Source organism: Xenopus tropicalis, chromosome 9 (assembly GCF_000004195.4).
Source record: "Xenopus tropicalis strain Nigerian chromosome 9, UCB_Xtro_10.0, whole genome shotgun sequence".
Classification (NCBI taxonomy): Eukaryota; Metazoa; Chordata; class Amphibia; order Anura; family Pipidae; genus Xenopus; species Xenopus tropicalis.
This window is the reverse complement of record NC_030685.2, coordinates 90,587,751-90,600,961: the sequence shown is the minus strand read 5'-3', so window position 1 is coordinate 90,600,961 and position 13,211 is coordinate 90,587,751.

The following is a 13,211-nucleotide window of genomic DNA, read 5'->3' as shown; positions in this document are numbered from 1 at the left end:
TTACACTGTGTATAAGGGGGGTTATTATTAAACTGTGTATAAGGGGGTTATTATTACACTGTGTATAAGGGGGGTTATTATTACACCGTGTATAAGGGGGTTATTATTAAACTGTGTATAAGGGGGTTATTATTACACGTGTATAAGGGGGGTTATTATTAAACTGTGTATAAGGGGGTTATTATTACACCGTGTATAAGGGGGGTTATTATTACACTGTGTATAAGGGGGGTTATTATTAAACTGTGAATAAGGGGGGTTATTATTACACTGTGTATAAGGGGGGGTTATTATTACACTGTGTATAAGGGGGGTTATTATTACTCTGTGTATAAGGGGGTTATTATTACACTGTGTATAAGGGGGGTTATTATTACTCTGTGTATAAGGGGGTTATTATTACACTGTGTATAAGGGGGGTTATTATTACACCGTGTATAAGGGGGGTTATTATTACACTGTGTATAAGGGGGGTTATTATTACAACTGTGTATAAGGGGGGTTATTATTACACTGTGTATAAGGGGGTTATTATTACACCGTGTATAAGGGGGGTTATTATTACACTGTGTATAAGGGGGGTTATTATTAAACTGTGAATAAGGGGGGTTATTATTACACTGTGTATAAGGGGGGTTATTATTACACTGAGTATAAAGGGGGTTATTATTACTCTGTGTATAAGGGGGTTATTATTACACTGTGTATAAGGGGGGTTATTATTACTCTGTGTATAAGGGGGTTATTATTACACCGTGTATAAGGGGGTTATTATTACACCGTGTATAAGGGGGGTTATTATTACACCGTGTATAAGGGGGGTTATTATTACACCGTGTATAAGGGGGGTTATTATTACACTGTGTATAAGGGGGGTTATTATTAAACTGTGTATAAGGGGTTATTATTACACTGTGTATAAGGGGGGTTATTATTACACCGTGTATAAGGGGGTTATTATTAAACTGTGTATAAGGGGGTTATTATTACACTGTGTATAAGGGGGGTTATTATTAAACTGTGTATAAGGGGGTTATTATTACACCGTGTATAAGGGGGTTATTATTACACTGTGTATAAGGGGGGTTATTATTACACCGTGTATAAGGGGGGTTATTATTACACTGTGTATAAGGGGGGTTATTATTAAACTGTGAATAAGGGGGGTTATTATTACACTGTGTATAAGGGGGGTTATTATTACACTGAGTATAAGGGGGTTATTATTACAGCGTGTATAAGGGGATTATTATTACTCTGTGTATAAGGGGGTTATTATTACTCTGTGTATAAGGGGGGTTATTATTAAACTGTGAATAAGGGGGGTTATTTTTAAACTGTGAATAAGGGGGGTTATTATTACACCGTGTATAAGGGGGGTTATTATTACACTGTGTATAAGGGGGTTATTATTACTCTGTGTATGAGGGGGGTTATTATTACACTGTGTATAAGGGGGGTTATTATTACTCTGTGTATAAGGGGGGTTATTATTACTCTGTGTATAAGGGGGGTTATTATTACTCTGTGTATAAGGGGGGTTATTATTATACCGTGTATAAGGGGGTTATTATTACACTGTGTATAAGGGGGGTTATTATTAAACTGTGTATAAGGGGATTATTATTACACTGTGTATAAGGGGGGTTATTATTACACTGTGTATAAGGGGGGTTATTATTACTCTGTGTATAAGGGGGGTTATTATTACACTGTGTATAAGGGGGTTATTATTACTCTGTGTATAAGGGGGGTTATTATTACTCTGTGTATAAGGGGGGTTATTATTACACTGTGTATAAGGGGGGTTATTATTACTCTGTGTATAAGGGGGGTTATTATTACTCTGTGTATAAGGGGGGTTATTATTACTCTGTGTATAAGGGGGGTTATTATTACAGCGTGTATAAGGGGGGTTATTATTACACTGTGTATAAGGGGGGTTATTATTACACTGTGTATAAGGGGGGTTATTATTACTCTGTGTATAAGGGGGGTTATTATTACTCTGTGTATAAGGGGGGTTATCATTACACTGTGTATAAGGGGGGTTATTATTACACTGTGTATAAGGGGGGTTATTATTACACTGTGTATAAGGGGGGTTATTATTACACTGTGTATAAGGGGGGTTATTATTACACTGTGTATAAGGGGGGTTATTATTACAGCGTGTATAAGGGGGGTTATTATTACACCGTGTATAAGGGGGGTTATTATTACTCTGTGTATAAGGGGGGTTATTATTACAGCGTGTATAAGGGGGGTTATTATTACACCGTGTATAAGGGGGGTTATTATTACACTGTGTATAAGGGGGGTTATTATTACACTGTGTATAAGGGGGGTTATTATTACTCTGTGTATAAGGGGGTTATTATTACAGCGTGTATAAGGGGGGTTATTATTACACCGTGTATAAGGGGGGTTATTATTACTCTGTGTATAAGGGGGTTATTAATACACCATGTATAAGGGGGGTTATTATTACTCTGTGTATAAGGGGGGTTATTATTACACCATGTATAAGGGGGGTTATTATTACACCATGTATAAGGGGGGTTATTATTACACCATGTATAAGGGGGGTTATTATTTCTTTGGGTCGGAGCTGTTTATACTCAATTCTCTCTGTATTTGCAGCCAGTGCATATTTACTATTACTATTCCTGCTTTTTGACTTTTGGGCACCCACAATGCATTGCAAGTGCTTGTCCTTAACCCAAAGCCCCCAGCGCGTCTCAGAGACATTGTCACTCTGCCCCCAGAACCCCTGGAACCCCCCGACCCATAAACCCTCCGCTTCCTGATTCCTAAATATGGAAAAATGTCAATTTAACAAAATTTGCGCCCCTTGTACATCATGTCTCCCCTAAATATATTGTATAAAAAGAATTATTGGGGGATCCCTTGTACCTCATGTCCCCCCCTAAGTATATTGTATAAAGAGAATTATTGGGGGGGGCTCCCTTGTACCTCATGTCCCCCCCAATATATTGTATAAAGAGAATTATTGGGGGGAATCCCTTGTACCTCATGTCCCCCCCAATATATTGTATAAAGAGAATTATTGGGGGATCCCTTGTACCTCATGTCCCCCCCTAAATATATTGTATAAAGAGAATTATTGGGTGTTTTCCCTTGTACCTCATGTCCCCCCCTAAGTATATTGTATAAAGAGAATTATTGGGGGGATCCCTTGTACCTCATGTCCCCCCCTAAGTATATTGTATAAAGAGAACTATTGGGGGGATCCCTTGTACCTCATGCCCCCCTAAATATATTGTATAAAAAGAATTCTTGTGGGGGCTCCCTTGTACCTCATGTCCCCCCTAAATATATTGTATAAAGAGAATTATTGGGGGGGATCCCTTGTACCTCATGTCCCCCCTAAATATATTGTATAAAGAGAATTATTGGGGGGAATCCCTTGTACCTCATGTCCCCCCTAAGTATATTGTATAAAGAGAACTATTGGGGGGATCCCTTGTACCTCATGCCCCCCTAAATATATTGTATAAAAAGAATTCTTGTGGGGGCTCCCTTGTACCTCATGTCCCCCCTAAATATATTGTATAAAGAGAATTATTGGGGGGGATCCCTTGTACCTCATGTCCCCCCTAAATATATTGTATAAAGAGAATTATTGGGGGATCCCTTGCACCTCATGTCCCCCCCTAAGTATATTGTATAAAGAGAATTATTGGGGGGGATCCCTTGTACCTCATGTCCCCCCCCAAATATATTGTATAAAGAGAATTATTGGGGGATCCCTTGTACCTCATGTCCCCCCCTAAGTATATTGTATAAAGAGAATTATTGGGTGTTTTCCCTTGTACCTCATGTCCCCCCTAAATATATTGTATAAAGAGAATTATTGGGGGGAATCCCTTGTACGTCATGCCCCCCCAAATATATTGTATAAAGAGAATTATTGGGGGATCCCTTGTACCTCATGCCCCCCTAAATATATTGTATAAAGAGAATTATTGGGGGGGCTCCCTTGTACCTCATGCCCCCCCTAAATATATTGTATAAAGAGAATTATTGGGGGGGATCCCTTGTACCTCATGTCCCCCCCTAAATATATTGTATAAAGAGAATTATTGGGGGGGCTCCCTTGTACCTCATGTCCCCCCCTAAATATATTGTATAAAGAGAATTATTGTGGGGGCTCCCTTGTACCTCATGTCCCCCCTAAATATATTGTATAAAGAGAATTATTGGGGGGGCTCCCTTGTACCTCATGTCCCCCCTAAATATATTGTATAAAGAGAATTTTTGTGGGGGCTCCCTTGTACCTCATGTCCCCCCTAAATATATTGTATAAAGAGAATTTTTGTGGGGGCTCCCTTGTACCTCATGTCCCCCTAAATATATTGTATAAAGAGAATTTTTGTGGGGGCTCCCTTGTACCTCATGTCCCCCCTAAATATATTGTATAAAGAGAATTTTTGTGGGGGCTCCCTTGTACCTCATGTCCCCCCTAAATATATTGTATAAAGAGAATTATTGGGGGGGATCCCTTGTACCTCATGTCCCCCCCTAAATATATTGTATGAAGAGAATTATTGGGGGGGTCCCTTGTACCTCATGTCCCCCCTAAATATATTGTATAAACAGAATTATTGGGGGGAATCCCTTGTACCTCATGTCCCCCCTAAATATATTGTATAAAGAGAATTATTGGGGGGAATCCCTTGTACCTCATGTCCCCCCAAAATATATTGTATAAAGAGAATTATTGGGGGGAATCCCTTGTACCTCATGTCCCCCCTAAATATATTGTATAAAGAGAATTATTGGGGGGAATCCCTTGTACCTCATGTCCCCCCTAAATATATTGTATAAAGAGAATTATTGGGGGAATCCCTTGTACCTCATGTCCCCCCTAAATATATTGTATAAACAGAATTATTGGGGGGAATCCCTTGTACCTCATGTCCCCCTAAATATATTGTATAAAGAGAATTATTGGGGGGAATCCCTTGTACCTCATGTCCCCCAAAATATATTGTATAAAGAGAATTATTGGGGGAATCCCTTGTACCTCATGTCCCCCCCTAAATATATTGTATAAAGAGAATTATTGGGGGGAATCCCTTGTACCTCATGTCCCCCCTAAATATATTGTATAAAGAGAATTATTGGGGGGAATCCCTTGTACCTCATGTCCCCCCTAAATATATTGTATAAAGAGAATTATTGGGGGGAATCCCTTGTACCTCATGTCCCCCCTAAATATATTGTATAAAGAGAATTATTGGGGGGAATCCCTTGTACCTCATGTCCCTCCTAAATATATTGTATAAACAGAATTATTGGGGGATCCCTTGTACCTCATGTCCCCCCTAAATATATTGTATAAAGAGAATTATTGGGGGGAATCCCTTGTACCTCATGTCCCCCCTAAATATATTGTATAAAGAGAATTATTGGGGGATCCCTTGTACCTCATGTCCCCCCCTAAATATATTGTATAAAGAGAATTAATGGGGGATCCCTTGTACCTCATTGCCCCCCCTAAATATATTGTATAAAGAGAATTATTAGGGGATCCCTTGCACCTCATGTCCCCCCCTAAATATATTGTATAATGAGAATTAATGGGGGATCCCTTGTACCTCATGTCCCCCCTAAATATATTGTATAAAGAGAATTATTGGGGGGAATCCCTTGTACCTCATGTCCCCCCTAAATATATTGTATAAAGAGAATTATTGGGGGGAATCCCTTGTACCTCATGTCCCTCCTAAATATATTGTATAAACAGAATTATTGGGGGATCCCTTGTACCTCATGTCCCCCCTAAATATATTGTATAAAGAGAATTATTGGGGGGAATCCCTTGTACCTCATGTCCCCCCTAAATATATTGTATAAAGAGAATTATTGGGGGATCCCTTGTACCTCATGTCCCCCCCTAAATATATTGTATAAAGAGAATTAATGGGGGATCCCTTGTACCTCATTGCCCCCCCTAAATATATTGTATAAAGAGAATTATTAGGGGATCCCTTGCACCTCATGTCCCCCCCTAAATATATTGTATAATGAGAATTAATGGGGGATCCCTTGTACCTCATGTCCCCCCTAAATATATTGTATAAAGAGAATTATTGGGGGATCCCTTGTACCTCATGTCCCCCCCTAAATATATTGTATAAAGAGAATTAATGGGGGATCCCTTGTACCTCATTGCCCCCCCTAAATATATTGTATAAAGAGAATTATTAGGGGATCCCTTGCACCTCATGTCCCCCCCTAAATATATTGTATAATGAGAATTAATGGGGGATCCCTTGTACCTCATGCCCCCCCTAAATATATTGTATAAAGAGAATTATTGGGGGGGTCCCTTGAACCTCTTGCCCCCCCTAAATATATTGTATAAAGAGAATTATTGGGGGGGTCCCTTGTACATCTTGCCCCCCCTAAATATATTGTATAAAGAGAATTAATGGGGGATCCCTTGTACCTCTTGCCCCCCCTAAATATATTGTATAAAGAGAATTATTGGGGGGGTCCCTTGTACATCTTGCCCCCCCTAAATATATTGTATAAAGAGAATTATTGGGGGATCCCTTGTACCTCATGCCCCCCCAAATATATTGTATAAAGAGAATTATTGGGGGGAATCCCTTGTACCTCATGTCCCCCCCTAAATATATTGTATAAAGAGAATTATTGGGGGGGCTCCCTTGTACCTCATGTCCCCCCCTAAATATATTGTATAAAGAGAATTATTGGGGGGGCTCTCTTGTACCTCATGTCCCCCCCCTAAATATATTGTATAAAGAGAATTATTGGGGGCTGCTCTGTTACAGGCTGTGGAACTGACCCCCTTGCAGTTACTTCCCTCGGCCAATAGAGGGCGGCCTCCTATCAGAGCATCAGGGTCACACATGTCCGTATACTCATCCCAGATTCCTATTGGTTGTGCATCTCCCCAGAGTCTTGGGCCAAATTCCTACCCCCCAGATATTACCCTGTGGGGGGGTCTGTGTAGAACAGAGAGCACTTCCTGCTGGTATTGGGGTGATTATTTCTGGGGGGGCTGAATGCACAGCAGAGATGATCAGTCTGAGACCCAATTAGCCCAAAGGCCAGGATTCAGCACCAAAATCAACTATGGAAATATGACTTGATCAGATCCTTAATTACAGCTAATTATGGCTATCGAGCTGCTGCTGAATCAACAACCTGCGGCGGAAGCAGGGAGGCTGCTGGGAGTTGTTCTGTGCCCTGGGGAGACTGAATAGAACCTGCCTCTATACAGGGTAAGGCAGCGATAATTGCCCCATACTGTCCTGCATGCTGGTCAGGGCTATAGATGGGGGTATTGGTTTAGGGTTGCGGGAACTGGCTTAGGGTTGTGGGCATTGGCTTAGGGTTGGGGGTATTGCGTTAGGTTTGGGGGTATTGGCTTACGGTTGGTGGTATTGGTTTAGGGTTGCGGGAACTGGCTTAGGGTTGGGGGTATTGCGTTAGGTTTGGGGGTATTGGCTTACGGTTGGTGGTATTGGTTTAGGATTGGTGGTATTGGTTTAGAGTTGGGGGTATTGGCTTAGGGTTGGGGGTATTGGTTTAGGGTTGGGGGTATTGGCTTAGGGTTGGGGGTATTGGTTTAGGGTTGGGGGTATTGGCTTAGGGTTGGTGGTATTGGCTTAGGGTTGGGGGTATTGGCTTAGGATTGGGGGTATCGGCTGAGGGTTGGGGGTATCGGCTTAGGGTTGGGGGTATCAGCTTAGGGTTGGGGTATTGGCTTGGGTTTGGGGGTATTGGCTAAGGGTTGGGGGTATTGGCTTAGGGTTGGGGTATTGGCTTAGGGTTGGGGTATTGGCTTAGGGTTGGGGGTATTGGCTTAGGGTTGGGGGTATTGGCTTAGGGTTGGGGGTATTGGCTTAGGGTTGCGGGTATTGTCTTAGGGTTGCGGGTATTGGCTTATGGTTGGGGGTATTGGTTTAGGGTTGGTGGTATTGGTTTAGGGTTGGGGGTATTGGCTTAGGGTTGGGGGTATTGCCTTAGGGTTGGGGGTATTGCCATAGGGTTGGGGGTATTGGCTTAGGGTTGCGGGTATTGTCTTAGGGTTGCGTGTATTGGCTTAGGGTTGGGGGTATTGGTTTAGGGTTGTGGGAATTGGCTTAGGGTTGGGGATATTGTCTTAGGGTTGCGGGTATTGGCTTAGGGTTGGGGGTATTGGTTTAGGGTTGGTGGTATTGGTTTAGGGTTGGGGGTATTGGCTTAGGGTTGGGGGTATTGGCTGAGGGTTGGGGGTATTGGCTTAGGGTTGGGGGTATTGGCTTTGGGTTAAGGGTATTGGCTTAGGGTTGGAAGTATTGGCTTAGGGTTAGGGGTATTGGTTAGGGTTGGGGGTATTGGTTTAGGGTTGGGGGTATTGGTTTAGGGTTGGGGTATTGGCTTAGGGTTGGGGGTATTGGCTTAGGGTTGGGGGTATTGGTTTAGGGTTGGGGGTATTGTCTTTGGGTTGAGGGTATTGGCTTAGGGTTGGAAGTATTGGCTTAGGGTTGGGGGTATTGGCTTAGGGTTGGGGGTATTGCCTTAGGATTGGGGGTATTGGTTTAGGCTTGGGGGTATTGCCTTAGGGTTGGGGGTATTGGCTTAGGGTTGGGGGTATTGGCTTTGGGGTATTGTTTCAGGATTGGGGGTATTGTTTTAGGATTGGGGTATTGGCTTAGGGTTAGGGGTATTGGCTTAGGGTTGGGGGTATTGGCTTAGGGTTGGGGGTATTGGCTGAGGGTTGGGGTATTGGTTTAGGGTTGGGGGTATTGTCTTTTGGTTGAGGGTATTGGCTTAGGGTTGGAAGTATTGGCTTAGGGTTGGGGGTATTGGCTTAGGGTTGGGGTATTGGTTTAGGGTTGGGGGTATTGGTTTAGGGTTGGAGGATTGCCTTAGGATTGGGGGTATTGGTTTAGGATTGGGGGTATTGCCTTAGGGTTGGGGGTATTGGCTTAGGGTTGGGGGTATTGGCTTTGGGGTATTGTTTTAGGATTGGGGGTATTGTTTTAGGATTGGGGTATTGGCTTAGGGTTAGGGGTATTGGCTTAAGGTTGGGGGTATTGGCTTAGGGTTGGGGGTATTGGCTGAGGGTTGGGGTATTGGCTTAGGGTTAGGGTATTGGCTTAAGGTTGGGGGTATTGGCTTAGGGTTGGGGGATTGGCTTAGTGTTGGGGTATTGGCTTAGGGGTATTGGTTTAAGGTTGGGGGTATTGGTTTAGGGTTGGCGGTATTGGTTTAGGGTTGGGGGTATTGGCTTAGGGTTGGGGTATTGGCTTAGGGTTGGGGGTATATGTTTAAAGTTGGTGGTATTGGTATAGGGTTGGGGGTATTGTCTTAGGGTTGGGGGTATTGGCTTAGGTTTGGGGGTATTGTCTTAGGGTTGAGGGTATTGGCTTAGGGTTGGGGGTATTGGCTTAGGGTTGGGGGTATTGTCTTTGGGTTGAGGGTATAGGCTTAGGGTTGGAAGTATTGGCTTAGGATTGGGGGTATTGGTTTAGGGTTGGGGGTATTGGTTTAGGGTTGGAGGATTGCCTTAGGATTGGGGGTATTGGTTTAGGATTGGGGGTATTGCCTTAGGGTTGGGGTATTGGCTTAGGGTTGGGGGTATTGGCTTTGGGGTATTGTTTTAGGATTGGGGGTATTGTTTAGGATTGGGGTATTGGCTTAGGGTTAGGGGTATTGGCTTAGAGTTGGGGGTATTGGCTTAGGGTGGGGGTATTGGCTGAGGGTTGGGGTATTGGCTTAGGGTTAGGGTATTGGCTTAAGGTTGGGGGTATTGGCTTAGGGTTGGGGGATTGGCTTAGTGTTGGGGTATTGGCTTAGGGGTATTGGTTTAAGGTTGGGGGTATTGGTTTAGGGTTGGCGGTATTGGTTTAGGGTTGGGGGTATTGGCTTAGGGTTGGGGGTATTGGCTTAGGGTTGGGGGTATATGTTTAAAGTTGGTGGTATTGGTCTAGTGTTGGGGGTATTGTCTTAGGGTTGGGGGTATTGGCTTAGGGTTGGGGGTATTGTCTTAGGGTTGAGGGTATTGACTTAGGGTTGGGGGTATTGGCTTAGGGTTGGGGGTATTGTCTTTGGGTTGAGGGTATAGGCTTAGGGTTGGAAGTATTGGCTTAGGATTGGGGGTATTGGTTTAGGGTTGAGGGTATTGGCTTAGGGTTGGAAGTATTGGTTTAGGGTTGGGGGTATTGGCTTAGGATTGGGGGTATTGCCTTAGGGTTGGGGGTATTGTCTTTGGGTTGAGGGTATTGGCTTAGGGTTAGAAGTATTGGCTTAGGGTTGGGGGTATTGGTTTAGGGTTGGGGGATTGTTTTAGGATTGGGGGTATTCTCTTACGATTGGGGGTATTGTCTTACGATTGGGGGTATTGCCTTAGGGTTGGGGGTATTGGTTTAGGGTTGAGGGTATTGGCTTAGGGTTAGAAGTATTGGCTTAGGGTTGGGGGTATTGGTTTAGGGTTGGGGGATTGTTTTAGGATTGGGGGTATTGCCTTATGTTTGGGGGTATTGTCTTTGGTTGAGGGTATTGGCTTAGGGTTGGAAGTATTGGCTTAGGATTGGGGGTATTGCCTTAGGTTTGGGGGTATTGTCTTTGATTGAGGGTATAGGCTTAGGGTTGGAAGTATTGTTTTGGGATTGGGGGTATTGGTTTAGGGGTATTGGTTTAGGGTTGGGGGATTGTTTTAGGATTGGGGGTATTGGCTTAGGGTTGGGGGTATTGGTTTAGGGTTGGAGGTATTGGCTTAGGGTTGGAAGTATTGGCTTAGGGTTGGGGGTATTGGCTTAGGGTTGGGGGTATTGGTTTAGGATTGGGGGTATTGTTTTAGGATTGGGAGTATTGTTTTAGGATTGGGGTATTGGCTTAGGGTTGTGGGTATTGGCTTAGGTTTGGGGTAGTGGCTTAGGGCTGGGGGTATTGGCTTAGGGTTGGGGGTATTGTTTTAGGCTTGGGGGTATTGTTTTAGGATTGGGGTATTGGCTTAGGGTTGTGGGTATTGGCTTAGGTTTGGGGTATTGGCTGAGGGTTGGGGGTATTGGCTTAGGGTTGGGGGTATTGTTTTAGGCTTGGGGGTATTGGCTTAGGTTTGGGGTATTGGCTTAGGGCTGGGGGTAATGGTTTAGGGTTGGGGGTATTGTTTTAGGCTTGGGGGTATTGTTTTAGGATAGGGGTATTGGCTTAGGGTTGTGGGTATTGTTTTAGGCTTGGGGGTATTGTTTTAGGATTGGGGTATTGGCTTAGGGTTGTGGGTAGTGATGAGCGAATCTGTTCCGTTTCGCTTCACCGAACAATTTGCGAATCTTTAAAAAGATCCGCGAAACGGCGAAAATGTCGTGCGACAAAAAAAATTTGTCGCCCGCGGCTATTATTTTATCGCGCGGCTATTGTTTCGTCGCCCGCGGCTATTATTTTGTCGCGTGGCTATTGTTTCGTCGCCTGCGGCTATTATTTCGTCGCCTGCGGCTATTATTTCGTCGACTGCGGCTATTATTTCATCGCCTGCGGCTATTATTTCGTTGCCTGCGGCTATTATTTTGTCGCCTGCGGCTATTATTTCGTCGCCTGCGGCTATTATTTTGTCGACTGCGGCTATTATTTCGTCGCCTGCAGCTATTATTTCGTCGCCTGCGGCTATTATTTCGTTGCCTGCGGCTATTATTTCGTCGCCTGCGGCTATTATTTCGTCGCCTGCGGCTATTATTTTGTCGACTGCGGCTATTATTTCATCGCCTGCGGCTATTATTTCATCGCCTGCGGCTATTATTTCGTCGCCTGCGGCTATTATTTCGTCGCCTGCGGCTATTATTTTGTCGCCTGCGGCTATTATTTCGTCGCCTGCGGCTATTATTTTGTCGACTGCGGCTATTATTTCATCGCCTGCGGCTATTATTTCATCGCCTGCGGCTATTATTTCGTCGCCTGCGGCTATTATTTCGTTGCACGGCTATTCTTTTGACGCCGGCGACAATTTTTGGATGTGCTGCGAATTTTTCTGCGGTGAATTTTTTCATCCGTTTCGCAAAACAATCCACCAATGGCGAAACGCGGAAATTCGCCGCGAATCCATGCCTGGTGAAACATTTCGCCCATCACTAGTCACAAATACAGATTGCTGACATTTTTTATTTTCCCTTTTTCATTTCTGTAGCAATTCTTCTGTCGGCGCAGCTTTCACTCGCTAATTAACCCAAGTGATGCCGCATCGTAACCTCTCTATGAGTTTCTCTGCCTCGATATCATAAAGTGCGTCATTCGAGGGCATCCGGCGTTCCCTTAAGAACGGGCTTTTCGGTAGGCCGGTCAGTAACCCGGGAGGATGGAAACTTTTATATTGTACAAAATGATTCCGATCTGTAGGTTTTTTGTCACAAATTCATTATTTATGTACATTATATCTACGGCCAAAAAGTGTATATTCACCCACCAGGATATGTTACATAGGTACGTACTGAGCATATTCACCCACCAGGATATGTTACATAGGTACGTACTGAGCATATTCACCCACCCACATATGTTACATAGGTACGTACTGAGCATATTCACCCACCCACATATGTTACATAGGTACGTACTGAGCATATTCCCCCACCAGGATATGTTACATAGGTACGTACTGAGCATATTCACCCACCCACATATGTTACATAGGTACGTACTGAGCATATTCACCCACCCACATATGTTACATAGGTACGTACTGAGCATATTCACCCACCCACATATGTTACATAGGTACGTACTGAGCATATTCACCCACCCACATATGTTACATAGGTACGTACTGAGCATATTCACCCACCCACATATGTTACATAGGTACGTACTGAGCATATTCCCCCACCAGGATATGTTACATAGGTACGTACTGAGCATATTCACCCACCCACATATGTTACATAGGTACGTACTGAGCATATTCACCCACCAGGATATGTTACATAGGTACATACTGAGCATATTCACCCACCAGGATATGTTACATAGGTACGTACTGAGCAATTCACCCACCCACATATGTTACATAGGTACGTACTGAGCATATTCACCCACCCACATATGTACATAGGTACATACTGAGCATATTCACCCACCAGGATATGTTACATAGGTACGTACTGAGCATATTCACCCACCCACATATGTTACATAGGTACGTACTGAGCATATTCACCCACCCACATATGTTACAT